A 15,955-nucleotide genomic window follows, 5' to 3' on the forward strand; every position below is an offset into this window, starting at 1 on the left:
GTGAGTCGGCCTCACTTACTGCTCTGTGTTTTACCTCCTATTCCAGAGGTGGTGGGGGGGTGCACTGAGCATGCTCAGATGTGTATGGGAATAACAAGGTCTATTCTATCAACATGGTTTGAAATTTTTCCTATGAGCAAACAGTTGAATTTTTATGAATATTTCAAATAAATCATGCATTCAGAACGTTCACCACAGACACGCCAGGGGTTAAAGGGTTAACAGTGTGTTTTTCTACTCACTGCTCTGATGCTCTTAACTATGACAGAGCATATTCTTCTTGTACATTGCAATAAATGAGCCCTATGAGTTAAGTTCAGATTTAATTTGATCTATTTTTATTTATTTATTTATTTTTCTCTTTTGTTTACTTTTATGCATCATTACTGATATTTTGTTGGTTGGTTTTAGTTTTGTTTTCACTGTCTACATGTTCAAAATAAGGATTTATATAAATAAAAAAAATAAAGATAATTCAACACTGTTATAAATAAGTGCCTTTGGTTGGTCTTTGTCATTTTCAAACATAATTATACATATATTCTAGTACCAGTCTTTTATGATCATTTGTCACCAAACACTGCTATTATACTCATATCTGTCAGAGCCAACACAATGTGTATGGATTAATAGTTAAATTAGAAAACCCATTTTCTTTTTATTTACAAGGTTTTAGTTGGTGTTAATCTTAAATGTAAACACCATCATGTGTTTGGTGAGATCTAACACAGTTAATCAAAAAAGGCAGCAGATGGATTCAGTTATATCTTTACAAGTGTCTCAAGAGTCTCAACAGAGCTCAACAACTCTGATTTGCAAATGCTGTTACTGAAAGCTGCGTCTGTTTGATTGAAGACATAAAAGCAACAATCAGCCGGCCTGATGATGAGTACAGTGACTCACTAATGTTGGGTTCAGTCGCACACTTCAGTCAGACCTTGGGAAGGTGCTGCCGTGTATGTGTGCGAACATTTGTTGTGGCCTTCGGAGACGCTGCGTCAAAAGGAATCAGACTGAGAGGATTCAGAGAGTTTAGGAGGAAAAAAAGGAAGCACATTTTAGACTGTGCTGATCAGTGAGTGCATTAACATTATAGGGTTACATACAGATGGAACAGAGTCTGAAATGCCCTTCAGATCTGTGTCTCAAAGCAGGACATTTAGTTTACAAAGTGGCTATTGACAAAGTACTGTGGCATGAAATTTGGGTTTGTCTGTGACAGTGGTTCCCAACCATTTTTGGCTCATGACCCTATTTTAACATCACATATTTTTGGCAAGCCCACACATTCAAAACAGAGATAATTTTTTTGATAAAATTAATTTGTTTTTGATCATGTAATAGTTTGCTATACTATGTTGCAAATAAACGTTAATTTTAGACGACATTTAGTCTATATAAGGTATATCGTTATGGACGGAGGCAGAAAGCCAGGTGTAGATTACTGCACAAAGGGAGAATTTGATTTTCCTTGGTCAGGATATGTACAGTCAGTCCAGCTTGGATTTACAAGGCTGACAATTAACCCTTTCATGCATGAATTATGAGAACCTTAGTCGAGATTTTTTTTCTGAGTGTTTTTATTCCTCTTTAGGCATGAAAAAACAATGCAATTTAAACAAACCTGTTTTTTTATGAAGGTAGATTTGTTTATTGCTTTAACTTAAAAAAATTTCAATAAAAAAAAAAGTGTTTGAATGCAAAAAAAAATATTTAAGATGCGTAAAATTGCATTTGAACACTTTTTTTCTTTGAAGTGATTTTTTTTTTTTAACTGAAAATTTTATTTTTTTTTTAATGAAAATATTTTTTCGGTTAAAGCAATTAAGAAACAAATCTACCTTCATAATTTTTTGTGGAGTTCCAAAAATGTCCGCTTCGCTGGACACCATGTGTTTAATTTTTGAAGGAAGGAATGCAATATTAGAAAGTGATATACTGTGTGAAAACTATAAAATCAAAACATTTTTAATGCAGCTAATCTGATGTTTTCTCACATTTTATCATATTCCCAATTTTTATTAGCAATTGATTTACACTCAAACATGTCACTTCAGATCAGGTTTATCAAGAGCAGCAAAGTTATGGTAATAGAATGAATGTTAGTGTATGTGTTGGTACAAAAGTGTCCACTGTGTTGGCTCACATGGAACTAAAACAACAAAACCCATGAATATATTAGAGAACAGATGTCGAATAGATGTCCACTGTAGTGACCATTATGGATGAAAGGGTTAATACTGAACAAACAAGAACTGAAACTATGAATTATGAAAGAGCTGCAGCATCTGAAACCGACCACAATGAACATTTGACAGATAAACAGTACCACAGTGCTGCAGTTTCAGCTTCACAGTTTGTCATGTCTTTTATGGATTGGAACTGTCTCTGTCAACTTAACATATATTTTTTTATCAGTAACTTTGTTTTTTTTTTTTTTAATCATCAATTACTAGAAATTCCAGGTGACCCCATTTGAATTCCTGGCGACCCCATGTGGGGTCCTGACCCCAAGGTTGAAAAACACTGGTCGATGACCACAGAGCCAATCAGCACCCTCGTTATATCATGTCTAGACCGTCATGTACATCCCGAAAAGTACCAAGGCAAACATATTATGAATGGGTCAACCCAAATACAGCTGATGTTTAGCTCATTCAGTACTGTATCAGACTACAACACAGAAGACCTGAGTTCAATTCCTGGTCAGAGTTGCTTTTTTTTTTTTCCTAAAGATTTTCAAACAGAACTGAGAAGTCACACAGCACACTACCACATCTATCTAACACGTAGCTCCGCCCACCTTCTCCAGCCTCCAGAGCAAAGAACACTGTAAAACAACATATAGAGCAGGGGTCTCAAACTCATTTTCTTCCAAGTTCCACATTCAGCCCAATTTGAGCTCCAGTGAGCCGCACCAGTAAAATAATAACATAATAACTTATAAATAATGACAACTCCAAATTTTCGTCTTTGTTTTAGTGAAAAAAAACCCTATTAAATTATGAAAATACTTACTTTTATTAACTATCCAAACATAAAAGATGTGAATAACCTGAAAAAACTGACATTTCTTTCAAAAAATAAGTGCAGTTTTAACAATATTCTGCCTCAACTTATCATTTCTCCATGTGCATTATGGATCAGATCTACAAAGACACTAAAAACAGAGTAACAGACAGAAAACAGTTAAAATTGTGCTGAATTTTCTGTAGACATTTCAGGTTGTTCATATTTGTTCAGGTTATTCACATTTTATTGTTGCAGGATAGTTTGAAAAGGTAAATATTTTCATAATTTAATGTTATTTTTTGTACTAAAACAAAGATAAATATTTGAAGTTGTCATTATTTACAGGCATAATGTAATATTATTTTTTTCACATCAAACCAAGAAGAAAATATGAAGTCATTCTTTTTTGTAGGTTTTTCTGCTGTTATTATTTGACTGTAGATCATATTGGCCTGTTTGTGGAACCTGAACTAAAATGAGTTCAACAGCCTTGACTGTGGAATTTTTGCACTTTACAAATTCATCCCACGGGCCGCATTGGAACCTTTGGTGGGAAGCATTTGGCCCCCGGGCCGCATGTTTAAGAGCCCTGATATAGAGTAATTACAACAATAATTCCTATTCTATACTATATACTATCACTAATTTGTCGTTTCTTCCCTCAGTTGCCACAGTACTGTGGAAGAAAAATGCACAAAAGAATGAACTGAAGTATACACCATATATGAGCACAGTACTGTAGCAACAAGAGGAGAATGAGTAAAAAAAAAAAAAAAAAAAAAAAAAAAAAAACAAGAGGTGAGTGAGTTCATGGAACAGTCTCCCTGATTGGCTCTAGTACAAATACTAACATTTGATTGGTCTGTGGAAATAGACAAACCCATATTTTGTGCCACATTGCCTCTAGTTTACCTTCCTCTGCAGTTTTTTAGATGCTATCTGCATATTATACTTAACACCATTAAAAACGCAGGGTCCAAACATGTGATGCAACTTCCAGAAAATGATTTGCTCAGGTGCCTATTTTGCATATGTTGCTCACGAGATGAGTAACACAGTTAACAGCTATATATTTTTCATTCCCGATGCGCACGATGTCTGCGTTTGGACTAATCCCTTAATGTTGGACACTGAGTCGAATCTCTTGTACAGAATCATGTTTGACTGGTAACTGTAGGTGTGGTCAATAGTCAATATAAAGGCACCAAAGAAAACGGCCAAATGTTTTGGCTCAAAACGCTGCGACTTACGATACAACAGAGAGAACGAGGCATTGGCATGTTCTGAACAGGCAGGGGCGCCACAACCAAAAAGCTAAACACTGTGGGCCCTTTCATGAAATTCAGTATCTTGTCGATGTTTCAGAGTGTGTGGGGGTGCAGTCATTACATAACATCACTTAGGCTAGCGTGAAAACGAAACTGAAAATTAACATACTTTCAACATAACTGACAAGGTGAACTAACATTTCTATGACTACTTAGAATTCTTTATTGATTGCAGTTTTATCTACTGTTGTCCCTGGCCCCGCCCCCTGTTTGAACATGGAAAATGTTGAAAAAATTGCAAGTGTTCCTGCCGGGATTCGAACATCGTAGACCATAGCGTTACTTACTGAACTATCCGTCCATATGTACTTCAGGGCGCAAATTTATATGTCCCAAGGCTCTGTTATCTGTTGAATAACTGGGGGGTGGGGGGGTGGGGGGTTTATGACGAGAGTCTGAATGTGACTCAAAAATGATACAGGAGGCATTACAATTCTGAGACAGTAATATTATAAGGTAAGAAATTACTTTTAAATAACAGTAACAAGTAATCTGTAATGGATTACAGTTTGGATGTAACTTGAACAACACTGATCTTCACAGTAATGAATTTTTAGACAACAATTAAAAGCTGCAGTGTGTGGGCAGAAATTCCACAAGTGCCTCTCATCTTATTGTAATTCAAGTGGACTGAGAGGAAACAGGAAGGCTCCCACCTGCTCATGGTTATTTCCAGACAGGTACGGGGGTTAAATATGAGACTAATGCAATTACAGCCTCAGGTCAATCCGAATTTATATTTAGACATTTGATTTGGTGTCAGAGCTGCAGAGGGAAGGTAGTTCAGCTCCTGCAGCTTTTTCTTAAAATACTTCTTTTGCTGTTTTTTTTTTGTTTTTTTTTACTTTATTCAGTACACTGAGACAGAATCAGAGAGGGGAGGGCATGCAGCAAAACATCTGAAACCTGAAGGTCTGAGTCTGTTCTGAATCAGCCGAGGGGGCGCTGAGCTCCTGCAGCTCCAGAAAAATACTTGCAATTAACTGCCTTTAAGATGAGATGAGATAAGATATGATAATCCTTTATTAGACCCATGACGGGGAAATTAGCATTTTCCTCTTCATCTTATGCCACTAAGTTTAAAAAAAAACAAAAAGTACCTTAAGTTTAAAATTATTCAGAAATATTGAATTGAGATGGTAGATATGTTTTTATTATTATTATTATTATTATTATTATTATTATTATTATGGTGTGAATGCTCAATGTTGTACACATGTAAGTTGATGTAAGCAGTGTATTGGTTGAAAAGGATAGGCAAAAAAATGAGCTTTTGCTTCTAACCTATTCCTTTTTTGGTTTTTATGTTTATTGTGATTGATGTACTGAGTACAATGATTGATGTAAAACCAAAAATAAATTCATTCATTCATTCATTCATACATATTTGTGTATACAGGGTTTATCAAAAACTAGACATTTTGAAAAATTACCCCCAGTTTTGCATTTGATCATTTTTGGAGTTTTCTTTTATGGACGTCAGTAGGTAGGGGGTTGGTGGATATTTGTCCAAATTTACAAATTTGTTTTCCACAAAATTGCCAGGTTACAGCATTAACACTTTGGCCACCATGTCAGTTTCATTTCTTTACCCTAACTCTAACTTGGCCTGCCCCCAGTGACATTTTCAGGCCTAAACAAGTTGAATTAACTTTGAAAGGCAGGAACAGCTGCCATGGGTAAAGAAATGAAACTGACATGGTGTCCAAAGTGTTAATGCTGCAACCTGGCAATTTTGTGGAAAACAAGATGGATGCCCATTGTCCCCTCCCATGACCTTTAATTGGATTTAAATCCCACCACTACCTCACGCAAACCAGTTTTAACTTGGATTGTGCAATTTGCCCCTGCTCACTCATGCATGAAGACCTGGGTCTGTAAATTTGGACAAATATCCACCAATTCCCTATCAACATCCATAAAAGAAAATTCCAAAAATTATCAAATGTGGAACTGGGGGTAAATTTTCAAAATGCATAGTTATATATATATATATATATATATATATATATATATATATATATATATATATACAGTGATGCAGCTTACCATTAGGCAAGGCAGGCAGCTGCTTGGGGCCCCTAAGCCAGCAGGGGCCCCCAAAGGACCAACAGACTTGACACAAACAGTCCAAGAATAAGTTCACTACACAGCGGCAGTGAGAAGTTGCAGTAACAACTAGCTGTCTCAAATTCTCTGAAGGGGCCCCCTGAGTCCAAATTGCCCCTCCCTCACCTGTCTGTCTCTGTCATAGTGAGATATTACGTGCAGGTTGCGTGATATATCTATATATCTATATCTATATATATATCTATATCTATATCTATATCTATATCTATATATATATATATATATATATATATATATATATATATATATATATATCTATCTATCTATCTATCTATCTATCTATCTATCTATCTATATATATATATATATATATATATATATATATATATGTATATATATATGTATGTATATATATATTCACCCTGTAGTTTATAATTCATGCTCATTTGTAAATATGTCTTTTATTTATCATACTGGTAATTTCTTATACTTGGCTATACGGAGCAACTACAGCACACAACCATGTCCTCTGAGATTAATAAAGTATTCTGAATGTGAATCTGAATATACATACAGTAATCAATAATGATCAATAATGACTTGGCTGCAGGAGGAAAAAGATCAGATTTTACATAAATCAGGTACTCGGAGTCAAACTGGACATCAGAGCCAGGATCAATGCATAGCCATTAAATAAGGTTAAAGGTTATCCTGCTTCATTATCCTCAGTTAGCATTAGGGCAAGATCAAGGGCGTCACAGATGGACGTATTCAGATTCATAACTTTTGAACCAGACAAGTTTAAGACAAATTTTACACATAATTGCAGTAGTAGTAGTAGTAGTTCAGTTTTATTTCCAGCACATAGTATCATCAGATAACACAGAACCATACAACATGGTCAAACAAAATTGTCCTGCTCTTGAAAAGGAGTGGGAAGAAGTATAACTTATTGACTCCCCCCTTTATACAAACAAATAATTAAATTAAATCTGCTTCTTTTGCTTTGTTAACACACCTTTTCTTCTGTATATTTTTTGTAAAGGTCTAAACGCCATCTTAAACAGCCTCAACGGCAAGTTTAAAATATTTTAAAATGAAAAATGTCAAAAAGTACTGCATTACGGATGGACAACAAATTAACATCTATTTTTTTGCAAGAATTACAAAGTTCTCCAAAGTGAAGTTCCACTGACATTTTCATTCTCAAATGTATTCAGTGTATACCTTAAACTGTCTATTTTACAACCGAATAATTGGTTCGAGGAAAAAAATATTTGATCATACCTAAAAAGAAAGAGTTTAGACCAGGGGTGTCAAACTCATTGTAGTTCAGGGGCCATATTCAGCCCAATTTAACCTCAAGTGGGCCGGACCAAAAAACAAAAATAGCATAATAACTTATAAATAATGACAACTCCTATTTTTTCTCTTTGTTTTAGTGCAAAAGAAACAAAACAAAAAATCAAAAACATTAAATTATAAAAAAAAATATTTACATTTACAAACTATCCAAACAAAAAAGATGTGAATTACCTGAAAAAACTGAAATTTCTTAAGAAAATTAAGTGCAATTTAAACAATATTATGCCTCAACTTATACATGTGCATTATGGATCAGTTCTACAAAGGCACAAAACAATTAGTAACAGGCAGAATATTGTTAAAATTGCACTTCATTTTCTTGAGACATTTCAGGTTATTCACATTTTACTGTTAAAGGATAATTTATTCATGTAAATATTTTCATAATTTAATGTTATTTTCTGCACTATAACAAGGAGAAAATTTTGAAGTTGTCATTATTCATCAGCATAACATGATATTTTTTCCACATTAAACCAAGAAGAAAATTTGGAGTCATTATTTATAGGTTATTATGTGATTTTACTTGAGATCACAATGGTCTGTATGGGGAACCTGAACTAAAACTAGCTCAACACACTTGGTTGATTATATCTTCAGCGTAATTTTTACACTATCCAAGTTCATGCTGTGGGCCGGATTGGACCCTTTGGCGGGCCAGATTTGGCCCGCGGGGCCGCATGTTTGACACCCCTGGTTTAGACAAATTGCAGCGTCACAGATAGACAACAAAAGTATTTGCGTGGGAGCCCTGCATATTTTGAAAGTACATTTAATAAGTTTAGTGCATGCAAGTTTAGATAATTGGTGTTTTTGTACATGTTTGCATAACTTTAAATCTTCACATGCTAGAGAATAATGTCTGAGCACGCCCGACATAGTCAAGATGTTTTTCCTCCAGTGGCAGAGGAAAAGTTTTGTGGAACAATGAACACCTGAACACATAAATAAAAAACTGCTTTTTCTGTTTGCCTTAAGGCTTTGTTAAAAAAAACAAAAACAAAACCCTAAATATTTGCACAGAGCAGATTTGGCATAAATAATTTTTAAAAAAGTCTTAGTCAAAACTTTAGCAGTGGAAAAAGATGTGGAAATAGTGATGAAATACAACATGTGGGCCCAGCTGTTGAATAGAGGTGAGTCTCAGAATAGAAAGTGCAAAATAATGACATTCAGCTCAAATCATTTCAATGAGGCACTTGTCTAATAATTCTGACCTATGTGTATCCTTGACGGTAGAACTAATAGCCTTCTAAATGGGCGCCCGGTTTAATTGCAGAGCTGATGTGATCAATGACAGCTGAGTGACCACAAGAGGGTACGGCAAATGAGATGATTACACCTCATTTCCTTCGACGTGTCAGAAAAGAAAAGGCTTCCCACTGGTGAAATATGAACTTTCTACCTTTGTCTTTTTTTTTCAAGAAGCTAAACAGCAACAAACAATGACTTCTGCTGCTTCTTTCAAGCGCTATCACAGAGGGATTTCCTCGTGCAAATCGCAGCTGAATACAAAGGAAATAACTCAGCACAAAAGAGAACAATCTGAATGTGAAAGAGATGTAAGAAAGGGAAGGTATTATAAATGCAGTCCGGCTGGAACACCGGGCTTAGAGCGAGCCCTGACCACTGTATGATCCCACCTCTGCTGGCAACAAAGGCACTGAGCTAAATCCACCGGGGCTTCGACTGAGAGATGAGGAGACTGTTGGAGACGTTCTGCCGGATTCGGTGATGTTAATAAACTGTGCTTTGTCTCTGAGAGGAAGAGCTTTCCTGAACACTGAGCCTGCCTGTAGCTGTACATAATAATGAAAAGCTTCACCACTAACACATGCAGTCTACAGCCCATTATAGACACTGATCGCATGGAATTGTGTTGGATGTCATGTCAGTTCTTATGGCATTTGGCGTGCTCTACTTTACCTTACTGAGTTTTTTTCAGTCACAGGTTACATGTATACAACACGCCTTTGTATATGAATAGATATGAAGTCTGTAACCTAAGTGACTGTACTAAAACAACCTCAACAAAGAACAAAACAGACCACAAACAAACAGTACCTCCACATTAAAGAATACAATTCTACTGTCCGATGTAGGTCAACCAGTGGAAACATGGGCCATCTCAGCGTTTAACCCTAAGGGGTCCACGGTCATTTTCAACACGTCATAGCATCATAAGTCGGTCACGTAGACCACTGGGAATAATTGCATTCGAAAGTGCGGACTTGAAACACTCTCCCACTTTTTATTTGATGTCGATAGAGCAAATACAACCAGAGATATGACGGTTAAAACCCAGAGTAAACAAACGTGAGTAAAAGTATGAAAATGAGGTGGGGAGGGCGTTATATTTCTGACCATATCTATGTCACTTTTTGTCTTTTTTCAAAACGGAAAAAAACTGCCTAAATCTGCGGATTCTAATCCACAGACTGCATTAACATTTCAGGTAAGGGTGAGAATGACCCCCACCTGAACCAGATGTGGAAACTGGGAGGACCAGGGGGGTGAGAAAACCGTAGAAAACACCTATATGCTTTTATGAGAAATATTTGAGTATAGTTTTAATTTATTACAATTTCAATTTTATATACCTAATATTTGGTACCAATATTCATTTTTAAAGGTGCTGAAGACTTTGTAACCAATTTTTCATCAGATCTGTAAAACCTCAGTTATATCCTCAGTATCATGAATCTGTAAGTCCTTCTGTGTTTACTCACCTGAATCTCTTGCATTACAGTGAACAGTTTCTTAGTGCCAACCACTATAAACAAACTGTGTGTTTACAAATCAACCCAGGGAAGTTACTCAGGCATCTTCGGAATTTTGTTGGGAAACGGAGGTTCACGCAGCCACCTGACAGCGGTAGCACGACCATATGGTATTATATGGATGAAACAAACATGTAGAAACAGCTGGAGGAATATGCATAGAAGGAAGGGAGTTCCTGCGTCTGTGTCTGTTCCAGCTGTAAACGCATTATAAACACATGGACTGTTTATCTTGGATGGCATTTCGAAATTGTTCACCATAATGCAAGAGATTCAGGTGAGTAATCACAGAAAGACTTACAGATTCATGATACTTAGGCTATGACTGAGGTTTTACAGATTTGATGAAAAATTGGTCACGAAAGTCTCCAGCACCTTTAAAGTCTTTGAAAAGGTTCATTAAGCATCTTTGTGTTATTTAGGCAATAAATGATATACATTTTTCAAATCAGATTTTATATTTTTGGTGTGTTTTTTGTCCTTTTGTGTTGATATAGTAGGTTAAAGTGAAAATTTAATAGACAGATGAGGTAGATGAAGTTGTGTTGAATAAAACAAAAGATACCAAACATGGGTATAGTAAACATTTCTTTATATATTAAATAGACACAAAACCAAAAGTACTGAAAAACGGCCAAAATAGGCTCAGACCCCTAAGGGTTAAACATGGTCCATCTGAGCGTTTAAGGTGCCTTATTACGCACATAATCTCAGGCTCTTATATGTTCAGGAGTAAATTAGGTTCAGTTCATTCTGGTAAAGCGGGGGAACGGCAACATATGTGAATACAAATGACAAAGCTAATCAATCAGGGATAGCAGGGAAATTTAGATCTCTACCACATATGAAAGAAAAGGGGTCCACATTGTTACATTTGACCTTTCGCGTATTATTGAACATCATTTGATGGCATGTCAATTTATGCCAAGAGCTCCAGTTCACATAACCCTACCCCTAACCGTCAGTGCGTGGTATTTGACGCGGAGTGAACATACATGCGTTAAGTTTATAATACGCAAATATACATGCCAATTACAAGTGTTTTGTATATTTATGTGATGTCATGATATGACGTTGCGTTATACTAATGATCAACAATATGATCAACAAAAAGGCCTAATCCTACTGAAGTCGCATTGCAAAATATCAGACACGTATCGGATTTAGAACCAAATATGAAAGTGGTCTGGGTCGGATTAGAAACAACTGGATTAGTACTGTTTAAACTGTCTTTAACAGATTGGATACAGGTCACATATGGGCAAAAAAAATTAGATGTGGGCCATATTTACCTGCAGTCTGAACGTAGCCTTTGATGCCAATATTATAACTACTAAATACACATACACGTTAATAGCAGCAGCTGTCCAGGTAAGAAAACGACCCCTTCTGCTCAAAAACAAGTGTTTCTGATGCTCACCGACATCTCCTTTGACATTTGCTGTGCAGTTTTTGACAGATTTGACTGGTTTTTGAGATATTTTTCATTAGGAACCAAATACTTTTCTGTGTTTACCAAAGAATTAATTAGCAAGCCGCAGGATTTGTGGTATCGCACTAATTTTACTGGCAATCAATGATCTAGTAGACAACTTATACAAGCTGTAAGAAGAAACCTGAAGGCATCGTTTCTCAGTGATTAAAAGTGGACTTTTAGGGAACCAGGAAACATCTGGTGCCCATCAGATGAACTTAACGAATAATATTTGCATATTTAGAGATTCTACATTTTTCAGTGAGGGAGGAGGAGAGGGCAATTTTTTAACAAGATTGTTTGTGCAAAAAAAACAGTGAACTCGAATTAATATTCAGTGCATGGTGAATTTTAATTACTTCTTCTGCCATAGTGGAGACAGCCCTTAGATTAATCTGTCATAAAGCCTTGTGTGACAACCGAGCTTACATCAGGATTAGATGAAATGCTGAGGAACAGCCAAACAGATGACAGAGGTACTGAAATTTAGTTTAACTTATGAATCTTTTACATAATTTTCACTCCATCATTCTGACACTCAACCCCCACTGAGGTGAAAAAATGTTAAAAACAATTATAGAAGTATTTAGTTAAGTTTTGAGTTCACTCTGTATGAAGTTTAATCCTCAGATTCATGATACAAAAACTACACATGTTCTGATTTGCTGAAGGAAATATGAACAAGGTAGATGTTTGTGACAGAATAAAAACATGCATGTACATAGAGCTGCACAATATATCGTTTGAGCATCAACATCGCGATGTACGTGTGTGCAATAGTCACATCGCATGTCCTGCAATGTACAAGGTAAATGAACTCAACATGTTCTGATCTAATTTGATCCTGGGTACCTGACACACACTGCACACACAGATCCACCAATCACAATTGTTCTTAACCCTTAAGAGTTTGAGCCTATTTTGGCTGTTTTTGAGTACGTCTAGTTTTGCCTTTATATACTATATAAAGAAATGTTTACTATACCCATGTTTGGTATCTTTTATTTCAGCACAGCTTCATCTATCTCATCTGTCTATTATTTTTCACTTTAACCTTCTATATCAACACAAAAGGACAAAAAACTAAAAAAATATAAAATCTGATTTGAAAAATGTATATAATTTATTAAATAAATAACACAAAGATGCTTAACGAACCTTTTCAAAGACTTTAAAAGTGAATATTGGTTCCAAATATTAGGTATATAAAATCAAAATTGTAATAAATTAAAACTTTACTCAAACATTTGACATAAAAGCAGATCTTGGGTGTTTTCTCCAGTTTTCTCACCCCCGTTCCTCCTGGTTTCCGTATCCAGTTCAGGTGGGGGTCATTCTCACCCTTACCTGTAATGCTAATGCAGTCTGTGGATTAGAAACCGCAGATTCAGCCAGTTTTTTACCGTTTTGAAAAAAGACAAAAAATGACGTAGATATGGTCAGAAACATTATGCTTGCTTTATATCGCTGTAATAACACTATATCATTTGTTTGCTCTAAGTTCAAACCATCATATGTCCAGTTGTATTTGCTTTATTAACATCAAATAAAAAGCAGGAGAGTGTTTCTAGTCTGCACTTTTAAATGCAATTATCCCCAGTGGTCTATGTGACCGACTTACAACACTACGACGTGTTGAAAATGTCATGTGATTCAGACATGGAGCCTTGACCGTGGACCCCTAAGGGTTAATCAGTTTGGAGTGAGTCACTGGTAACAATATTGAAAAATGAGCAACGAACCAGAGAAAATCACCATAAATGAAGACTTGGTGCCAAGAAGAAAAGCAACATTAGTTATCTGGAATTATTTTGGCTACAAGAAGGATGAAACTGAAACACATGTTTTGTGTCACCAGTGTCTTCCACCTGTTGACACAACGAGAGGAAACACAACTAATTTGTTTGACCATTTACGTCGGCGCCACACAGCTGTTATATCAGAGGTTCCAACCTTTTCAGTATCATGACTCCATTTTAACATCACAAATTTCTGGTGACTCCAGACATTTAAAACGGAGACTTTTTTTTTGCTGAAATTAATTTGTTTTGATCATGTAATAGTTTGCTATATTATGTTGCAAATAAAGGTTAATTTCTGATGATATTTAGTCTATATAATGTATATTATTCTAGACGGAGGCAGTAAAGCCAGGTGTAGATTACTGAACAAAAGGAGAATTTGATTTTCCTTGGTCAGGATATGTACAGTCAGTCCAGCTTGGATTTACATGGCTGACAATTAATACTGAACAAACAAGAACTCAAACTATGAATTATGAAAGAGCTGCAGCATCTGAAACTGACCACAATGAACATTTGACAGATAAACAGAACCACAGTGCTTCAGTTTCAGACTCACAGTTTGTCTTTTATGGATTTTAATGTATTCTCTCTCACCAATTACCAGAAATTTCAGGCGACCCCACGTTCCAAGGTTGAAAAACACTGTATTATATCCTCCTGTGTACTTTTTCATATCACAATATATATTGCAGGGGTTAAAAAAAATTGCAATGTCGGTTTTTTTCCAATATCGTGCAGCTTTTCGTGTACATATTGAGCGTGACCAAACAGTTTAATTGTCAACTTTTTCCAAACAAATGTCAGGTTGAAGCTAACAGAAACCCTGATCTGCAGTCTGACTTTTCTTCTGTCTGTATGATCTTTCTTTTTGCTCTGGATGTTCTACCAGTGTGTGTGTGTGTGTGTGGGCATGTGTGAAACTGAGTGTGTCTGAGTAAGTCCAAATGTTATCATGTAGAGACTCATCTGATACGACAGCCCTCCCCCACAAGCAGCTGTGAGAATGTTTGTGCGCTTGTACCAGTCTTGATGCATAACAATGGTATTTGCATGATTCAGTTTGTTATCAGCGTCCTATACATTTGCATAGACACACACACACGCACACACACACAGGCATACACACACATGCGCACACATTTTCTGTCCTGTCATTATCTGCTCTGCTCGACCATGCTGCCACGCTACACCGACTAATCACAGGGCATGCATGGCTCAGCTCAAGGCTACACTCACTGCTCTCTATAAATCACCAACGTTGTTGAAGGTATTTTCTCCAAACCGTGTTCTTCTCTTCACCAGGAACTCGCCACGTGGACGGGGAAAACCCTGAAGATTGGTGTGTAGGCTGCACCCGAAGAACTCTATCAACAAATTTAACAAAATATAGGAGCCCCTTTTACACTACGTGAATATGTTACCTGGTCTGGAACTTTAAATACATTTGAGTTTATTTATTTATTTATGTATTTGTTTGTTTGTTTATTTAGCAGGTACAGTGCACATTAATGAGCATTTCTGTAAATGAGTCAGTATTTGCAAAAAAAGCTATTTTTCAACTGTTGTCACTGGGTAAGATGTAAAGTACCAGCATTCATAAAATTAGAAACAGTTGTTTATATTACTTGTTTATATTGTTTTTGACCTGTTTTGTTTATTTATTTATTTTTTTCTCCTTGGGTTCTGTTTGTTTATCATGTCCAGTGTCAATCTCTGTATCGTGATTACATTACTTGAAATTATAAATGTTATATTTGTTATGTGAAAAGTTCTAAAAATGTTGAAAAGTTCTGTAAATAAAGTAAAAAAAAAAAAAAAAAAGAAAGAAAAAAGATTGGTGTGCAGACTGCACCCTAAATAACTCTATCAACAAATTTAACAAAATATGAGAGAATCTTTTACACTGCGTGAATATGTTACCTGGCCTGGAACTTTAAATACATCTGAGTTTATTTATTTGTTTATTTAGCAGGGACAGTACACATTAATGAGCATTTCTGTAAATGTGTCAGTATTAGCAAAAAAGCTATTTTTCAACTGTTGTCCCTGGGTAAGATGTAAAGTGCCAGCATTCATAAAATTAGAAACAGTTGTTTATATTAGTTATTTATATTGTTTTTG

General features: G+C 35.8%; 1 protein-coding gene across 3 annotated transcripts in view; it reads right to left on the minus strand.

The window, feature by feature from the left end:
• cblb (Cbl proto-oncogene B, E3 ubiquitin protein ligase) overlaps window positions 1–15,955 on the minus strand; it is a 193,229-nt gene that overhangs the window by 62,915 nt on the left and 114,359 nt on the right. The window lies entirely within an intron of this gene.

The sequence above is a fragment of the Sphaeramia orbicularis genome, chromosome 14 (assembly GCF_902148855.1).
Source record: "Sphaeramia orbicularis chromosome 14, fSphaOr1.1, whole genome shotgun sequence".
Taxonomy (NCBI): Eukaryota; Metazoa; Chordata; class Actinopteri; order Kurtiformes; family Apogonidae; genus Sphaeramia; species Sphaeramia orbicularis.